This window comes from Dromiciops gliroides, chromosome X (assembly GCF_019393635.1).
Source record: "Dromiciops gliroides isolate mDroGli1 chromosome X, mDroGli1.pri, whole genome shotgun sequence".
NCBI lineage: Eukaryota > Metazoa > Chordata > Mammalia > Microbiotheria > Microbiotheriidae > Dromiciops > Dromiciops gliroides.
In genome coordinates this window covers 75,662,586-75,676,526 of record NC_057867.1, presented here as the reverse complement: position 1 = coordinate 75,676,526, position 13,941 = coordinate 75,662,586, and positions in this window count along the sequence as shown.

Below are 13,941 nucleotides of genomic sequence, written 5' to 3'. Positions count from 1 at the left end.
TGGTTTTTGCCCATTCAACTTGCTGTGTCTGATTCCATTATATTTGGATTCAGGTTTCAAAGAGGAAGGACTGTGGGGAAAGAGAACCAATCCTGTTTTGGGTATGTTGAGTTAGAGAGGCCAATGGGATACACAGATCAATATGTCTGGCAGGCAGCTGAAGATGTAAGACCAGACTTCAAGAGATATTGATCTGGGAGCAATATGCAGAGAGGTGGCAGTTGAACCCAAGGGAGCTGCTGTAGTTATTGAGAGAGAATCCAGAGGAAGAAGAGAAACAAGTCCAGGAAGGCCTTACACGTATATCCAAAGTTAAAGGTCAGTACATAGAGAGCCAGCATGGGAGAATGAGAAGAAATAGTCAGAAAGATAGGAGGAGAACTAGGAGAGAGAATTTTCATGAAAATCTAGAGAGAAAAGAGTATCCAGTAAGAGAAGATAGTCTATACAATATCCAGTGTAACAAGGAGGTCAAGAAGCTATAATTCAGACTGAAAAAAGATCATTGCATTTAACAATTAAGAAATCACTTGTGGAAGGCAGCTAGGTGGTACAGAGGATAAAGCACCGGTCCTGGATTCAGGAGGACCTGACTTCAAATCTGGCTTCAAACACTTGACATTTACTAGCTATGTGACCTTGGGCAAATCACTTGACCCCCACTGCCCTGCCAAAAAAAAAAAAAGAAAAAAGAAAAGAAAAGAAATCACGTGTGGAAGGGGAGCCAAGATGGCAGAGAAAAGGCAGTGAATTGCCTGAGCACTCTCTAAGACCCCGCCAAATAACTTCAAATAATTCCATAAGACAATTCCTGGAGCAGCAGAATCTGCAAAAAGACAAGGTGAAATAATTTTCTGCCTAAAGACAACTTAGAAGGTCAGCAAGAAAGGTTTGTTATACCAAGGTGAGAGTAAAGCTCAGTCCAGCACAGGATGTGCCAGAATAGCCACATCCACAGCAAACCAGAAGCTGCAGCAACTGCTTCAGGAACTCAACCCACAGACTTGAAGTGAGACAAAGAATTGACCAGAAGGAGATTACAGGGGTCTCTTTGCTAGCACTGAGGCAGGACGCTGTTGTTTTGCCCATACTTGGATCCAGGTCACAGTATTCAGTGGCAGCACAAGGTGAGGAAGGAGCACAAGCACACGAGTTTCCAGCCACAGTGCAGTGGGAGTCTGTTCATAGTTCCAAGGCAGAAAAGGAGGCCTGTGGTTCCTTGCAGACCAGAGCACAGGCCAGGAGAATGGTGAACATAACTTTCCTTAAGTCATACCACCTTGGAAGAAGTAAGGACTTCCAAATTCATCTCAAATATATAATAATAATAAATATATCAGAATAAGCATCTCAAAGAACAGCTGCTCAAACACCCTGTATCTTGGGACAGTGTAGCCTCCATCCTGGAAGCAGTGCCCCACTTTAAACAAGAGTTAAAAGTCAAGAAATAGGCAGGGAAAATGAGGAAACAAAAAAAAAATGCTGACCTTAGAAAGTTTCTATGGTGACAAGGAAGATCAAAACACACCCTCAGAATAAGATAACAAAGTCAAAGCTCCTATATCCAAAGCTTCTAAGAAAAATATGAATTGGTCTCAGGCCATAGAAGTACTCAAAAAGGACTTGGAAAATAAAGTAACAGAGGTAGAGGGAAAAAATGGAAAGAAAATTGAGAGTGATGCAAGAAAATCATGAAAAAAGTCAACAGATTGGTAAAGGAGACACACACACACACACAAAATACTGAAGAAAATAACACCTTAACAAACATACTGGGCCAAATGGGAAAACAGGTACAAAAAGCCAATGAGGGGAAAAATGCCTTGAAAAGGCAAATTGGCCAAATGCAAAAGGAGATACAAAAGCTCCCTGAAGAAAATAACTCCTTAAAAATTAGGATTGAGCAAATGGAAGCTAATGACATTTTTTTGGGGGGGTGAGGCAATTGGGGTTAAGTGACTTGCCCAGGGTCACGCAGCTAGTAAGTGTTAAGTGTCTGAGGCCAGATTTGAACTCAGGTCCTCCTGAATCCAGGGCTGGTGCTCTATCCACTGCGCCACCTAGCTGCCCCTAGCTAATGACTTTATGAGAAATCAAGAAACAATAAAGCAAAAGCAAAAGAATGAAAAATATAAGGCAATGTGAAATATCTCGTTGGAAAAACAACTGACTTGGAAAATAGATGCGGGAGAGATCATTTGAAAGTTATTGGACTACCTGAAAGCCACAATCAAAGAAGAGCCTAGACATCACCTTCCAAGAAATTGGCAGGGAAAATTGCCCTGTTATTCTAGAACCAGAAGGTAAAATAGAAATTGATAGAATCTACTGATATATAACTTATATCGAATTGCTTGTGTTCTTAAGGGGGTAGGGAGGTAAGGAGGAAGAGAATTGGAACACAAAGTTTTAAAAATCAACTTTAAAAATGTTTTTATATGTAATTTGGGAAAAAATAAAATTATAAATAATTTTAAAAAACAACAAAGGTAATCTGAGAAAAAAAGAAATCACTTGTAAGCTTAGAGAGAACACTTTCTACTGATGGGTAGGGACAGAAACCAGATTCCAAGGGACTAAGAAATGATTAGGAGGTGAGGAACTGGAGGCAACAAGTGTAAATTGCTTTTTCTAGAATTCTGGTTGTGAAAGAGAGGCATGATATAAAGACAAGAGCTTGACAGGGTGGCTGAATCCAATCAAGGATCCAGTGGAATATGAAGATGTCCAAATTGAATTGACTGGCAGATGAAAATCAAACCAAAATAAGAATGGATCTGGTTACCTGATCACAGTAAGACACTTGAATTCCAAGCTTGCTACAAAGTAAATAAAGAAACTGTGTCTCTGTAACAAGCTCTGACTACACGGATTCTTACTGTCACCAGTTGAGAGTCTGGACAATGTGCTGACAGCCATCGATGAAGCCTCTGGGCTCTCATTTTATCTTGTAGTCAGAAGAGAAAATGACTAAATGGCAAGATGAAGGGCCTGGGAGCAGCAAACATCTAGTAGAGGGAGGGCCTGGTAGCCACACCTCTGGAGAGGGGCAGAACTGTTCAGGGAAGCTGCCCTGGCATCATAGCTTCCCCTGGCACTGAATAGTGCCAGCAAGCTTGGCACCAAGTCCTTGTGGCCAAGAGGCAGGAAACAGTGCTGTAAGTTGGGTGCCAAGACTTGGCACTATGAGAAGCCTTTCTGGATTTGTCCATTCATCTCCACTTCATAGTAGGCATTATCAGAAGGTAACAGAACAGCCTCTGACTGGCTTCAGATTAACAGCAGGTGGACAGGCGCACCGCTCTCCCCAGTATCTCCACCTTGTATGGGGTTATTTCATGGCTGAGGCAGCAGCTCGGGCAGCAGCTTCTCTGCCCCTCTGCCTGTCCTCCCTCTTCATGAGGCCACTAGAAAGTAGAAGGGGGATGTTGTATTGGATTGACTCTGAGCTCCTTTCCATTTCAGTATTTATGATCCTTCAATGTGCCAGGCATTACACTAGGTAAGGGAGATACCAACACAAAAACCAGACAGACTCTGCTCTCAAGAGGCTTCCATTCCATAGGAAGCTGGGGATAAAACATCCAATTTGACATGATCCAACGAGCATTTATGAAGCAGGCACTGAGCTAAGGGCTAGGGATGCAAAGATAAAAAACCAAAACCAAAACCCCAAAAGGTTCTGGTCCTGGAGGAGAGAGCTGTGGCCAACCATGTGTATTTACAAGGACAATACATATGCATGAGCAAATGTACTTAAGGAGCTGACTCAGGCTTTCCCCCCTCCCCCTCAGGCATTTTCCTCTTCTGAATCCACTGCAGACTCCAGGGACTGACTCCATTCTCCCTGGGCCCCTCTGTGCAAGTAGGACCCTCAGGAGGACACTCTATCATGTCAGATCCCTAGAGAAGGCCTCCATTTTAATCCAAACCAAGTTCAAAAACTGGTCCGTTTGACTGTCTTTTTTAATGTGTTATTTATGAAAGTTTTCTGCTGTTTATTCATCTACTTATGATCAATCCTGTCTCCTTCAAATCTCCCAATAACTTTAGGTTAAAAGTTGCCTTTGAACTCCCCTCCTCTCCATCTAATCCAGGTAGGCTATGGACAAAAATCATTAATACGTCCCTATTGATATGAATCTATCTCTTGCATTTGCCCTTGTGGTCATTTCGTCTGGGGGCTCCTTTGGGGGAAAGGGGCATGGCATGTTTGGAGCTGCTGCACCACACCACTTCGACCCTTACCATTTTTCTAAGCAGTAATTGGCTAGATCTGCTCCCAATTCCTACAGGCACCTGTGTGCACACAGGGGAGAAAGGAAGAGGGAGACAGGTGCTACTTCTTATCCTTCTACAACTGCAGAAAAATCACCTTTTTCTCCAGATGTTAACAGGTAAATGAAGCAGGTGGTTCATGAATATTTGGCCTCCCTGTGTTCTCAATTTCACACAAACTATGTAGTTAGATACACTGGACCTAATTCAGGCCTGTGGGCTGGACAATTTATGCCTACAATCTCCTAATCTCTGAGATAGAGAATGGGGCAGGGACGGACACACACACACACACACACACACACACACACACACACACACACCTTTAGCATTCCCATTCATCTGAGTTCCAGTTCACTTAACCCCAACTGCCTTAAACATCCCAGGTCATCTCCAGTGGTCCTGAACTATGTCTTGCCACTGAACCCAGATAACTCTGGAGGAGAGAGGGAGGCTGGTGACTTTGCACAACCCTCCCTCACTCAAATCCAGTTCATTGCAAGCGACAACATCACCCAGATGTCATGGTATTCTTCCAGAATGAAGGACAAACAACGAACAAGCCCATCCTAGAGGGACCCCAGTTCAGCCATCCCTTTAACTCTGATCCTTCTGTAACTCTGGCCTGTCATTAACCTAATTCCCTTCACCTTAGACTCCACTTCCTGAGTTAAAATCTGGCTTCAGACATTAGCTGTGTGACTCTGGGCAACTCACTTCACCCTGTTTACTTCAGTTTCCTCATCTGTAAAATGACCTGGAGAAGGAAATAGAAAACCACTCCAATATCTCTGCTAAGAAAACCCCAAATGGGGTCACAAAGAGTTGGACAGGACTGAAAATGACTGAACAATAACAGAGCCAAGCATTCAGTGTCACCTGTAGGTGGGGGCGGAAAGGGGGTGTAGGGAATAAGAGTGCAGGGAAGTTTAAGGAAGCCCTCTCCTCTATAATTATTTCTTTGGCTTTGAATTCCCACTGCTATAATCTATTAGTGCATTGACATGCATTTGTTTCTCAGATCTGTTGGTGAAGACCTTGGCATTCAGGGTCCTGAAAGAAAAATCATATTTAGGAACAGGGAGGATACAAAGTATGGGCCCTACCTAGGGGGAGCAGAACCTAGTGTTTCCAAGGGATAACTTGGTAAAATGTGGGTGGTGGAGGTCAGGGTGGTGTGAGGTATGGAAAAAGAATTTTAAGGAAGGGATATCTATCTCTGACAACAATGATGACTCTTACTGAAGTTCATATGTGTATGTTTTAAACTCTGCAAAGGGTTGGGTAAAGTACCCCACTTTCTCTAGAATGGCTCATTCAAAGGCTTGGGCCAGATAGAAGCCACCTGATTTGTTTGAACCCTGGATTCATGAAAGGACCCTCTGTGAAGAAAGGTAAGGAGTAAGCTAATCAGTTAGATGGCTCGAAAGAATGACTGGGGGTGGAGGGATGGTAATCTGTCATCCTAGTATTTCCCCTTTAGTGAACTCACCCTCTAACTTTTCCAAACAATAACTATTTTTAAGGTTGAAGAGATGAGAGACCACAGAAGAATCATTTTTAACAACTACCTCTTTTAAGAGAAGGCATGTTCTTAGAGATAAGGTTATCTCAATTTTCTAATAATACATATTTTTCTTTATTTTTCAGCAAAACGTAATTCCTTTATTACTGAAAGAACACTGGCTCCCTAGCCTCAACAGGACAGTCAGATGGGGCTATTTGCTTGAAGTCCAATTATAATGACCAAAACAGTAAAGCAAGAGATGTATATTTGGAATCTCATTGTATGTTTATGGGCACCCAAAGGAGTCGTGGGATACTTGAGAGTATCTTAGCAACTTGATACCAGGTGTGTCTGCCCTCATCAGGAAGCCCTAGGTTCTCCAGCACCTGTTTTCTGATAAGACTAATCTGCTTTACTGCACCATGCTATAGTTTACATGCATGCTAATGGTTTCAATTGCTATCCTTCCTAGGGAAGAAAATAAGAGCAACTCCACTACAAAGAATAATCATTGGGTACCTCCCCTCCATCGATAAGACTGACAGGAATTGAATGTCAACAGCACTTTTATGGCTACTGATAGGGTACAAACCAAGGAGAAGAAAGCAGACAATCAGTGGGACTCCTACATGCAGTTGCTACCATAAGACACTTTCCTTAGGGATAAATGTTACACATATACGGTATGGGGAGGTTGACAAAAGTCATTTAAGCAATGGCCAAGTGTAATTCTGTGACCATTTCCAAGGTTACTAAACATAAGTTATAATACTGTGTTTGTGCCAAGGTAGTTGGCACCGAGTCTAAGATAATTTCCCCTAATTCTTGGCTATGCTTGAGTAGAATTGCTCCTATACATCAGAGGGAACAGTATTCATTAGAGTCAACAAAGAATAAGACTGGAGATGTGCTTAAAATGAAAGAAAAGCGGTATATGGAAAATTAAATCTAATGATCAAAAACATTAGCAGAAAAATGAAAAAGTTGGGGAAAAGAAATGTGTTATCATAGCAATGCAGTCACGGATTAAACAAAACAATTGAAAATAGATGCTAATTTAATTCCTCCAAGGATATTCCTGTGGAACCATGGGCATATCTGTTCACTTCTCTGTATATCAGTTTCATCATTTGTAAAATGAGGAGTTAGGTCCAAATGATCTCTGTGATTACTCCCAACTTTCATGATCCAATATTGTTGTTCAGTCATTCAGCTGTGTCCAACTCCATATGACCTCATAGACTTTGTTCATGGGGTTTTCTTCACAAAGATACTGCAGCAGTTTATCATTTCCTTTTCTAGTGTGTCCCCAATTTGCAGATGAGAAACTGAGGCAAATAGGAGTTAACTGATAAAGCTAGTAAGTGTCTGAGGCTGGATTTGAAGACTCCAGAACTAGTGCTCTATCCAATGTACCAACTTAGCTGCCATATGATCCCACAGAACTCGTTATGTTGGGTCTGACCTGCTCTTAGTCTAGATGTATGTTGAAGAAGGTCTGGAAGACAGGCCCTCCCTTCCACTCAGAGTAGGGTGTCCTCATCGTTTTTTGAGTCATTTCTTCCTTATCCTGTGGCTTCTGTCGTCTTTTTAAAAAATGAAGGGGGCAGCTAGGTGGTGCAGTGGATAGAGCACTGGCCCTGGAGTCAGGAGGACCTGTGTTCAAATCCAGCCTGAGACACTTGACATTTATTAGCTGTGTGACCCTGGGCAAGTCACTTAATACCAAATGCCTCACACACAAAAAAAGAAGTCTACCACTCCCCATGTATACAAATACTGAACCCCCTCCTTTGTAGCAAAGAAAAAATAATTTTGCAAAACCAACCAACACAATATTAGCACAGACAACATTCTTCACTGACTATATTCTCTAGCATTTCCAACAAAAGGAGGGTTGGGTGCCTTTCCTCATCACATTATCACTTCTCTGGGGCCAAAACTGGTCATGACCAATATGCAATGGTGGACTTTCCTCTCCTTTTATATTCATGTCATCACTGTGTATTTTGTCTCTCAATTTTGTCTTACTTCACACAGCTTCAATACGTAGGAACATAAATTGGGCACTAGAAGGGTCCTTAGAGAGCCATGCTAGCTACCCACCCACCCAACCCACAAGCTTATTTTCAAGAAGAGGAAAATGAGGCCCACAGAGGTACTACTCTATTCTTCATTACTTCCTACAGTTCATACAAGTCTTCCTATATTTCTCTAAATTCATCATATTCATCATTTCTTATGGTGTAATAAGCTTCATATTAACGTACCATATGTTCTTCAAACCTTTTGCCAATCAATAGGCATCCACACCGTTTCCAGTTCTTTGCTACTATACAAAGTGTCATTATGAATATTTTGGTTTACATGAGCCTTTTCTTTCTATCTTTGACCTCCCTAGTGTATGTATACACAGTAGAATCTCTGAGTCAAAGGGTGTAGACAGTAGTGATTTTTTTCACACAATTATAAATTGTTTTTCATAATGGGTAGTGCAAGTGGAAGTATAAACAAAAATGGATCAGTGTGCCTATCTTTCCACAGCCCCACCAACATTGACTAGTGACATATTTTGTCATCTTTGCCAATTTATTGGGTAAAACATGAAACCTCAGAGTTTTCTTTAAATTGTTTATCGCTGGGGGCAGCTAGGTGGCGCAGTGGATAAAGCACCAGCCCTGGATTCAGGATGAACTGAGTTCAAATCCCGCCTCGGACACTTGACGCTTACTAAAGCTGTGTGACCTTGGGCAAGTCACTCAACCCTCATTGCCCCACCAAAAAAAATTGTACATCCCTTATTATTACTGACTTGGCACATGTTTCCATATGACTATCAAAAGTTTTTGAGTCTTTTTTTAAACTTTGTTTATGTGGGAGGGTACCTTCTTTCCCATGGTACAATCAACACTACTTCTTTTTTTGTCATCTTTTCCACCTTTGCTGGGTATGAGGTGAAAATGAGGAACTTGTTAAATATGTATTTCTCTTATCCTCGCTGATTTTGGCATATGTTTTTATGTGCTTGTTACTAGTTTGCAAGTCTTTTGGCAACTTTGTTTATATAGGAGGGTATTTTCTTACCCGTGATACACAGCTAATCTCTGGATACACACATATCAGTCTAGATGTAAAGCAGAATATGAAGTGAAAACAGTTAAATCAAGAAAACTTCCTTTATTCAACTCTTCTTACAGAAGAGGAAAAAAAGAATAAATTTTAGGGTCCTGACCCCAGGATGTCTTTCATCATAAATAAATGGCTGATATTGACAGACTTGGAAGAAATGCTCTAAGCTGGCAAACTCACTTAAGTGAGTGGGAAATATAGTAATATTTAGAAGAGGCTGCAGAAATTGAGGTCAACCACTGATGTTATCCCTTCAAGGTCTAATGATAAGCAGTAACTCAAACAGAGATTCAACTCCTGGAGGAAACACTTGGCAAGAGCCCAATTTACTACATTCCACGTATTTTGCTCTGACTTGAAGGATCATAGAAGCATAGCACAGAAAAAGTACTTCAGAAATTTACTCCTCTGACCTCTGTAACCTCTAGATTTCCTTTATTCAAACACAAAATCCCAGAAACAATAGCCTGTGTGTGTGCATGGCATATATATATATATATATATATATATATATATATATATATATATATATATATATATGGCTAGACAGCTGTATATAAAGCTATGGAGTCATAGCTATAGATTTCTCCCTTTGTTTACATATTCTCCCAGTAACAGATTATATAATTAATGCAACCAGTAGGGATAATAAAAAAGAGTAGATATTAATGAGCACCTGTTTACAAGCTGAGATACACACAAAAGAGCTAGGAATTCCATAGTGTGGAGAACTCCTTAAACTGAGGCAGATTGCTAACTGTCTCCAACCTAGTAGATCCATTTTAGGGATTTGCCCAAGGCACAAAGAATTTAAATGACCAGCCCAGGGTCACACAGCTAGTTGGGTATGATAAGTAATATTCAAATCCAGGTCTTCCTCACTCAGTTTGGCATTCTATTCACTAAGCCAGGATTATATCTACTAAATAAGCAACAGCACTCCTTTGTGGTTTGGCCCCAGCATTTTGCTAACCATAAAGGTCAGAATAAAGCAATGTTAGTTTATTGTTCCTGCCCTGTTAGGCTGAAAAGCAATTCACCAAAGCCTGCAAATCCTCATTTTCCACCCAACAATCCAGCCTCTCATTTATAAGGATGATATAATCACTGCATATCCATCCCTTTTCAAAGCAAAGAAAAAACTCAAATTTTGTCATGTTCTCCTCCAGCTGACAGATATCACTGTGGGAATACAACATTTCATTTAGCCCAAAGTTGGGGAATAAATGATACCCAAGTGAACCTGAGCAGGCTAGTGATCATCCTCCATTTCATTACAGTCAGGATTCCTACTTACAATGCTGTTTGTAAATGGAAGTGAACTAATCCAATGTATTTTTATTAGAAGGGCAACTTCAAACGCATCTTAGAGAAGTCCTCTTGCAAAAATAGATGCCATGGATTGCTAGTATTCAGAGGGCAAGCAGTAGGGAAATCAATGAGAAACTAACATGGTGACAAGTTGTTCTATTTCTCTGGTGGGCCTGAGGCTAAGAATGGAACAAGAAATAGCTTTTCTCACAGATGAAGTCTTGGGAAGAATCAGTATGTAGGCAGGCAGAGGAAGTTGATGCAGATAAGGTTTCAATAATGAGAGTCATTGCACAGTATGGACACACATTCATAGAGAAGCAGCATGGCACTGTGGGAGAACACCATGGGATCCTTGATTCTGAGGCATAAGGATCACCTGGTCTAATTCATTTTACAGAGAGAGAGGGGAGTGATGTGCCCAGGTCACACAGTCAAGGGGATGGAGGGTGCAGACAGTCTTCCAATCAACAAAACCTAGTTTCAATCCCTGCCTTTGACACAGACTGGCTGTATGACCCTGGGCAAGACACTCTACCTCTCAGTTCCCGAAGTGACTGCCTAAGAGTGTAAGTTGGTGGTCTGCTGCAGTAGAGCATGTGAGATGCTTGCACCAATGGAACCACAGGCCTGGGCTTATATGTGTATATGTACATACAGGTATATTTGAATGTGTATGTACGGAGGGGGTAAAAAGAGGATGAATCTGGGATTGTCACTGTGGGAACTTCCTCGGCAGAAATTCTTCAAAATTAATAATAACAACAACGACTGGCGTGTATATGGCGCCTACTATGGGGGAGGTACTGTTCTAAGTGCATTGCAATTATTACCTCATTTGATCTTCCAAACAACCCTAGGAGGTAAGTGCCATTAGTATTCTTATTTTATAGTTGAAGAAACTAAGGCAGATAGCAGTTAAGTGACTCACCCAGTGTCACACAGTTAATAAGTGTCTAAGGTTGAATTTGAACTCAAATCTTCTTGTGCTCTATTCCCTATGGTATAGTGTTACTGTTATTACTACTAATAAAGGGCAATGATTCCTAAAGTCCTCCCACTAAAAATGAGGATAATCATTGTTACTGGTAACAACAATGAGACTTCCTTATGGAAATCCTTTCTACTACATTTATAGCTCATTTGTAACTTAGAGATTTTGTTAGGGTGATTTGCCCAGGGATACACAGCTACTATGTATCATAAGGGGGCCTTGAACCCAGGGCTTCCTGTTTTCTAGGCCAGTCTATTCACTAGTCACTATGGTGCAGTATGCTTTAGTGGATACAGTTCCGTGGCCTTAGCATCAGGGGAGACCTGGCCACTGACGCTGCTTGGCAAGTCAGCACCTTTTTCTATCTACTATAACTCCCTAAAACTTAACCGCTGAGCCCCTGATGGATAGTTATCTGACCTAATGAGAGAAGTTCCCACCCCAGGGGTTCTTCTAAGTGTTGCATATCATTTGCCATGATGGTTGACATTAGTCTTCTTCTAGTTCAGTTGCTGGGTTTTGATACTGGGAGGAGATGAGCAGGTCTTGGGGCTAAAGGGAGAAAAAGCTCCAAATTCTTATTTGACATCTTGGAGGCCTATGTAGGTGGGGCCAACACTCACACTGAATCAACATGCTTCTTTTAGGCCCCTATGAAGTTTGGGGCACTGCATTAGGCTCTGGGGTTACAAAGACTGAAGCAAAATAATCCCTTTCCCCAAGGAGCTCCTATTTCATCGGGGGAACAGAACACATGTACAGAGAAATAAACATAAAGTACACACGAGGTGGTGGACCATAATTCTGGGGGTGGGAGAGAAGATATCACTAACATACTAACATCCAGAGAAATGAGGAAATTCTGGATGTGGGAGAGAACACCTGGGCTAAGTCTTGAAGGGAGTTGAGGCTTCTGAGAAACAGAGATGAACTGGGCCAGCAGTCCAGTGAGAGGGCAAAGCCTATGCAAAAGCAGGGAGGTAGGAGATAGAATGTTGCCGACCGGGATCAAGTGGCAGGGAAGGCAGTTTGGTAGACAGTGTAATTCATGATGAGGAACCACGTGAGTCATTATGAAAAGACTGTAAAAGGACTTTAAATACCAAAGAGTTTGCAGGAATTATTCATCTGGACATAGAGAAAGTTTAGTTTTTACCATTATGATAACTGTATTTTACTATGCTGGTTTGCCTTTGGAATGCTAGATATTTTATTTTATCCATCTACCCATATTATCCTGAGAAGCAGACTTCACCAGAGTGCCACAGGGGCCCAGGACACAAAAAGCCAAAGAATCCCAGATCTAAGGGAAATAGGAGGCTACTGAACCTTCCTGAGCAGGGGAGTGATGGGGTCAGAACCAGGCTTTAGGAATATCAGTGTGGAAGCCGTGTGGAAGACAACCACCACCACCATGAGAATAATTGCTAGCATTTATACAGCACTTTGAGGTTTGCAAAGTGCTTTACAAATATCTCATTTTTTTCCTCACAATGACCCTGGGCTGTAGATGCTATTATTATCCCCACTTTACAGATAAGGAAATTGAGGCAGACAGTGATCAAGTGACTTGGCCAGGGTCACAGAGCTAGAAGTGCCTGAGCCAGTCTGTAAACTGAGGTCCTCCTGACTCCAGTCTATCCATTGGACTAGGCGGCTGTCTCTACGTAAGAGAAAAGCACTGGAAACAGGGAGATGAATAAGGAAGCCTTTGCCTCAGTCCAGCGAAAAGATAATGAGCCCAGGAACTAGGGCACTAAAAGACAGCAAATCTATTTATTTTTCAATGTGGATAAGCTTGGACCAACTGATAAAGCCTAATGGCTTATTGCAAGGACTGAGCTTGGATTATTCAGGAAAAATGCTGCCATGAATTTCCCCACTACTAAGTTAGATTCATAATAAGAGCTGGCATCTATTTAGGACTTTAAGGTTTGCAAAGCATTTTTCAGACATTATCTCATTGGATCCTCACAACAGTCCTGTAAGGTGTTATTACTGTTCCCATTTTATTGATTAGGAACCTGAGGCCCAGAGACGTGAAATGATGTCTAGGGTCACACAGCTACTAAGTGAAGCAGAATTTAACTCAGGTCAAAGTCTAATCCCTTATCTCCACCTAGTTAGCCCACTTCCCTACACAAAACAGAAAGAACAGAAAGGATAGATGGGAACCAGCAGAGAACTGTGGGTCTAATTGAGCTCATCCAGCCCTGACCTCATTCCCTGAGGGCCCCGCGAGATGCAGACAAAGGAATGAGGCAAGAAATCTAAGAGGATGTTAGAGGGAAGGGAAGAAGCATTTATTTATTAAGCACCTACTGTGTACTTCAAAAATATCTCCTTAGTAGAATGGTCACTGAAAGGAGAGAGAAGAAAGAGTTCTTTTGGCTATCTGGTCCCTCCAGGGCTAAGAAAGGAGTCCATGGGGTAATGGGAGTGGCACTGCCTGGGAAGGGGGTCAGCCTTCTGGTAGGGTTTGTTTCTTTGTTTTTAATTTCAATTAACTTCTCTTGCTAACTAGTTACAATGCTCCATTTTTTCTAGCTGATGAAGCTGACATCTCACTATATATCCAGGACCCCAAAGTCAAATCCCTTTCATTCAACTCTGGACAGAGGAACTTGTACCAAGGTCTATGCTGTCAGACCATCAAACTTTAAGACTTGTAGAATGTTCTTTTGTATGTAACTGATCAGGTTTGCAGGCAGAGATAGATTTT